At 47.2% G+C, this 6423-nt stretch overlaps 1 protein-coding gene across 3 annotated transcripts in view; it reads right to left on the bottom strand.

The window, feature by feature from the left end:
- The window catches only part of PROSER2 (proline and serine rich 2), a 47987-nt gene that overhangs the window by 20412 nt on the left and 21152 nt on the right, over positions 1–6423 (bottom strand). The gene's annotated exons all lie outside the window — the stretch shown is intronic.

Below are 6423 nucleotides of genomic sequence, written 5' to 3'. Positions count from 1 at the left end.
GCTGATTAATGGAAACATGACCATTTGTGGAGAAAGTGCAATCTGCATTGAACACCTTTAGGGGAACCTGTCATTTAAGACTTCAAGCATTACCATGAAAACTTCCTCTGAAAAACCTTACAGACATCTCTGTAAAACAGATTTAAAAAGAAACACATTTCTGCTCAATTGGTACACATCAAATGGTGATTTAAGAGCAAGGCTAGGAAACCAGAAGATGATATGCATATACATAAAGTTGCCACTATTCCAAATAGTAAAATAAAGACAAAGTCAATGGTCCTAGAAGAGCTGGTGGGTTGTGGAGCCAGGAGAGAAAGGCAGCTCCCTTCACCTTCCCTGTACATTCCAGGAGGCCCTAGAATGACCTAGATGGTGTTACGCACAAAGCCCTCCTTTTCCCATCCCGCCATCATCTCAGGAGCAAATGGCCACACTCGGGTATATGGAGCAGCTCAAGCAACCAGGTCTTCCCGCCATTCCCCTGAAAGGGCTGGTTTTGCCAAACGCCAGAGCCACATTGTGTTAATCAGCGCCCATCCCTAGACACAGGGGCTTGCAGCCTCGTCACACAAATGAGCCATGGAGATGTTTCCGACTCCTCCCCTCCCTGCCACTCACAAGCAGCCAGCTGCCGAGCCCTGCAGACTCTTCCTTTACGACGTCAGTTGTATCCACTTCCCTTCTGGTCCCACACCCAAGTTCAGGACCATTTTAGCACGTGCCTACATTATTGCCACAGCCATTGTCTTCATCTGTTTTGTGTTGCTGTACAAGAAACAAACTTATTTGGCTTGTGGTTTGGGAGGTTGGGAAATCCAAGATCCAGGGCCACATCTGCTGAAGGCCTTCCTGCTGTACCGTAACATAACGGGAGGCATCACTGGCGAGAGAGAGAGAGAGCACAAGAAAGGGCCAAACTCGCTTTTATAGTGAACCCACTCCTGCAATAACAATGTTAAAATGCTAACCACCTCTTCCCGTCCCTGCCCCTCAATATGGCCATGCTGGGGATTAAGTGTCCAACACATGAGCTTTGGGATACATGTTCCAACTACAGCCGCCACCTGCTGTCCTCCTTGCCTTCTCCCTCTTCTCTACACTTCTGCCGGATTCTCTAGTTGGATTAATCTTGAAACATCACTTAATTGTTACCACTCTCCCAAAAGCAGTCAATTTTAACCCATTCCCAACAGGCTTGAGAATAAAAGTTTCAGCCATTCAGTCATCACCTGCTTCCATCTGAACCCCATCTTCCTTTCTAGCCTAAGCATATTCTTTGATGCTTACTATTTTCCTACCTCACCTTGGGGAGATTCCAGGTACTAGAGAAAGGCGGATGAGTCAGAGGCTTCCCTTCCAGAGAGGAGCCCATCTATGCACTGATGCTTAACCCAGGCAATGGATCAGAAGCTCTTTGGGACTCAGACCTAGACCTACAGAATGTATTTATGGGGGTAAAGGCTGGGAGTGTGCGTGTTTTTAAGGAGTTCCACAAGTGATTCTGCCACATAGCACCAACTGTAAGGGAAGACAGATATGTAACAATGTTCAGTGCCATTACAGGGAGTCCAGGAGGGCCCACCATGGCCCTAAGATTTAAGGAGAAAGCTAGTTAAACTCTTTGTTTTTTTTGTTTTTTTTTTTTGAGATGGAGTTTTGCTGTGCCGCCCAGGCTGGAGTGCAATGTTGCAATCTCGGCTTACCGCAACCTCCGCCTCCTGGGTTCAAGTGATTCTCCTGCCTCAGCCTCCCGAGTAGCTGGGATTACAGGTGCCCGCCATCATGCCTGGCTAATTTTTGGATTTTTTTTTTTTGAGATGGAGTCTCACTCTGTTGCCCAGGCTGGAGTGCAGTGGCACGGTCTCAGCTCACTGCAACCTCCACCTCCCAGGTTGAAGCGATTCTCCTGCCTCAGCCTCCCAAGTAGCTGGGACTACAGGCATGAGCCACCACGCCCAGCTAATTTTTGTATTTTTAGTATAGACGGGGTTTCACCATGTTGGCCAGGATGGTCTTGATCTCTTGACCTTGTGATCCGCCCGCCTCGGCCTCCCAAAGTGCTGGGATTACAGGCGTGAGCCACCACACCTAGCTCGTTAAACAAACTCTCGAAACACCACTTCAACGTCACCCACTCCCATGGGCATTCCTAACAGAAAAAAGAATCAACAAAGATGTGGAAATGTAAGCCTGTTTGAAAAATGGCGAGTGCTCAGGATAAAGCAGTGAACTCAGCTCAAGCACAAGATACAACACGGGTTGCAAAACAGGTAGAGGGAGGTGCAAACTGCGGGGATGAGGTCAGCTGGACCTCAGTACAAGCAGCTTTGATTTCTGAACTTTGCCGACAGGTAGGGGGGCACCAAGGGAGGTTTACGCCCTGCAGAGGGACAGGACCCACTTACAGTTTAGAAAGACGACTCTGGCCGTGGTCTGAAGGGTGGGCAGAACCAAGAGAAGGCCCTGAAAGCAGTGAGGCTAACTGAACACCACACATTTGGCTTTAAAAAGCAAGGGAAAGAACAGAGTGGGGGGCCAGGCACGGTGGCTCATGCCTGTAACCCCTGCACTTTGGGAGGCCAAGGTGGGTGGATCACCTGAGGTCAGGAGTTTGAGACCAGCCTGGCCAACATGGCGAAACCCCGTCTCTACTAAAAATATAAAAATTAGCTGGGCATGGTGGCAGGTGCCTGTAATTCCAGCTACTTGGGAGGCTGAGGCAGAAGAATTGCTTGAACCCAGGAGGCAAAGGTTGCAGTGAGCTGATATCATGCCACTGCACTCCAGCCTGGGCAGCAGAGTGAGACTCTGTCTCAAAATACAAAACAAACAAACAAAAACAAAACAAAACAAAAACCAGAGTGGGGCACACTCCCACTTTGACAGGGAAACAAAATATGTCTGTGAATGGTTTTATGCGCAAACAACCTCTGAAAAGATACACAAGGAAAATGACCATGGCTGACTCTGGGAAGAGAAATGGGTGAAGACGAGGATGGAGGGACACGCACTCTTACCAAATGATCTCCTTATCTTTGGAATGCTGCACATCTTAACTATTCAATAGATTATTTAAGAGGTAATAAAAACCGTTATCAAGTTATTTTATCAGTTCACAAAAGAGATGAAGATGTGAAAACTGTGGTGGCTGTCAGGTAAGAAGAGAAAAGCTGTGAGATCAAAGAGAAAGAATCCACGAAGTTTTAGTGGCTGACGTAAGGGAAGAAAACATTTCAACAGTGAGAGAAGTAACAGAAGCCACAGAAATTCAAAACAGAATAAGGGCTGGGCACAGTGGCTCACGCCTGTAATCCCAGCACTTTGGGAGGCCGAGGTGGGTGGATCACTTGAGGTCAGGAGTTTGAGACCAGCCTGGCCAACATAGTGAAACCCCATCTCTAATGAAAACACAAAAAATTAGCCAGGCGTGGTGGCAGGCACCTGTAATCCCAGCTACTCGGGAGACTGAGGCAGGAGAATTGTTTGAATATGGGAGGTGGAGGTTGCAGTGAGCAGAGATTGCGCCATTCCACTCCAGCCTGGGTGACAGAGCAAGACTCCGTCTCAAAACAACAACAGCAACAAAACAAAACAACAAAACAGAATAAGGACTAAAAACCAGCCACTGACTCCATCAACTAAGGTGACCTTGTGAAGGCGGGTTAGAAATCACACTGCAGTGGGCTGCGCTGGGAACAGCAATCCTGGAAGCAGATGGTTAGTGGTTTTTGAATTTGGGGTGAAAAGAGTAACAGAAAAGAGAGATGAGGCAATAGCTGTAGAGGAAAATGGGGTTGAAGAAAAGCATTTTGGATTCATATATATACATATATTTATGTTTTTCTTTTTTTTCTTTAAGAATAGGAGACACTTGAGCCTAGTCATGAGCTATGGGAAAAAGTTGGAGAAAAGAGAAGGTAAAACCCTGGACAGGCTGGGAGTGGTGGCTCACGCCTGTAACCCCAACACTTTGGGAGGCCGAGGTGGGAGGATTGCTTCAGGCCAGGAGTTCAAGACCAACCCGGGCAACATAGAGATGCCCCCCGACCCCACCCCAACTCTACCAAAAATAGCAAAATCAGCCAGGCGTGGTGGTGCGTGCCTGTAGTCTCGTGAGGTGGGTGGATGGCTGGAGCCCAGGAATCTGAGGCTGCAGTGAGCTATGATTATACAACTGCACTCCGGCCTGCGTGACAGAGCTGGCCATCTCTAAAACAAACAAACAAACAAAACCCAAACCAAATCCCAGAAACTTTCCACTCTGGCAGTTAGACAGACTCCATGGCCTGGCCGGCCTGTTCAAAGCTGTTTCAGCGCTGGATGAAATATAAAACACCTGTGACTCCCTGCATCCAGCGACAGGCAGGAGGAAATGCTATCGACCTAAAAAATAAGCAGAGTAATGTGAAAAACAACCAAATACAACTTTTTATGAAGAAAAAATTGATAACAAAGAAAAAACTCGACAGATGGCATAAACAGAAGATCAAATATAGCTAGAGAGAGAATGACAGAAAGAAAAATGATCTGAAGAAACCTATCATTTGTCCAGATTGTAGCACAGAGAGATGTGAAAACCAATGAGAGGTTAAGAGACCCAACACAGGTTGAGAAGGTTTATGTCTATGTCTAAGGTTTGTGTTTAACTGGAGTTTCTCAGAGGGGAGGAGAGCTGATGTGGCAGAAGTAATGTTCAAGGCCGGACATGGTGGCTCGCACCTGTAATCCCAGCACTTTGGGAGGCCGAGGCAGGTGAATCACTTGAGGTCAGGAGTTCGAGACCAGCCTGGCCAACATGGTAAAACCCCGTCTCTACTAAAAATACAAAAATGAGCCGGGCGTGGTGGGTCACACCTATAATCCCAGCTACTTGAGAGATTGAGGCAGGAGGGTTGCTTGAAACCGGGAGGTGGAGGATGCAGTGAGCCGAGATCGCACCGCTGCACTCCAGCCTGGGCAACAGAGTGAGACTCCATCTCCAAAATGAATGAATGAATGCATGAATGAAGTAATGTTTAAGGAGACAATGGCTGAGCGTGTTTCACAATGGATGAAAGATACTAGGTGGTATAGCTTCAGTCTGAGGGTCCCCCCACCAGAACCATTCTCCATCTTTCTCTAGCCTCACTCTCCTGCCTCAGGAGCAGGAATGTATCAGATGGGCACCCTTGCTGTGGGGCTGCTGGTTGAGTCCAGCCAATGAGACCCCAGCATGAAAGGCAGGCTGCCAGCTCCCTGCAGGCTGGTGGGTCCTGCCGAGGACCCCAGCCTCTGCCCTTCCTCTCAGCTCCCTCCCCAGGTTCCACAGCTCCCTCCCTTTCCCCCAGGGCCTAGGGGTGCTAACAGCTACGGAGTGTTGCTGTCCTCTAGGTACCGAACCATCCTCTGTTGCTTTCCCTAACCCTGCCTATATTTTTTGTAAATAATCTATGTATTAAACTTTCCTCAATTATTCATTTTTGTGTGTATCCTCTATTTCCTGCTTACTGATAAAGACATCAAGTCACAGACAGAGGAATTCTGATGAATCCCAAACAGAATACAAATTTTAAATGTACTATTAGACAATCACAATGAAACCACAGAACACCGAAAACAAGAAAAAGTTAAAAGCAGCTACAAATCTTGAAAGCAGCCTCAAAACCGTAGTTAAAAGCCTGTGGGGAAACAAGGTGCTCCGAGGTTCCGCTGGTGGGGGTGTAAACTGGCATAACCCCTCTGGGGGCAACCGCATGGTATCTATCAAAATGTAAAATATATTCCCAGGCACCTAGCAATTCTATTTGGGGAAATTTATCCTACTGAGAAATTGCACACACACACAGGGACATATGTATTAGGTTGGTGCAAAAGTAATCAGGTTTTTTTCCATTATTTTCAATGGCAAAAGTCGTGATTACTTTTGCACCAACCTTATAATGTTATTCACTGTAGGATTGTCTGTAATAACAAATATCCCCCAAATAACCTAAGTGTCTCACATAAGGGGCTGGTTAAATAGAATACATCCATGTAACTGAATACTAATCAGCTGTATAAAGAATGAGGAAGGCTGGGAGTGGTGGCTTATGCCTGTAATCCCAGCACTTTGGGAGGCCAAGGCGGGCGGATCACTTGAGGTCAGGAGTTTGAGACCAGCCTGGCCAACATGGTGAAACCCTGTCTCTAGTAAAAACACAAGTATTAGCCAGGCGTGGTAGCTCATGCCTGTAATCCCAGCTACTCGAGAGACTAGGGTGGGAGAATCGCTTGAACCCAGGAGGCAGAGGTTGCAGTGAGCTGAGATCGTGCCACTGCACTGCAGCCTGGGTGACAGAGCGAGACTCCATCTCAAAAATAAAAAAGAATGAGGAAGCTCTCCATGTACTGATGAGTAAAGATCTCTAGGTATATTACTGAGCAAAAAAATGCAAAGTCCAG

This window comes from Pan troglodytes, chromosome 8 (assembly GCF_028858775.2).
Source record: "Pan troglodytes isolate AG18354 chromosome 8, NHGRI_mPanTro3-v2.0_pri, whole genome shotgun sequence".
In the NCBI taxonomy this organism is placed as follows: Eukaryota; Metazoa; Chordata; class Mammalia; order Primates; family Hominidae; genus Pan; species Pan troglodytes.
The sequence above is the reverse complement of the archived record's forward strand: the minus strand, read 5'-3'. Positions and strand labels throughout refer to the sequence as shown.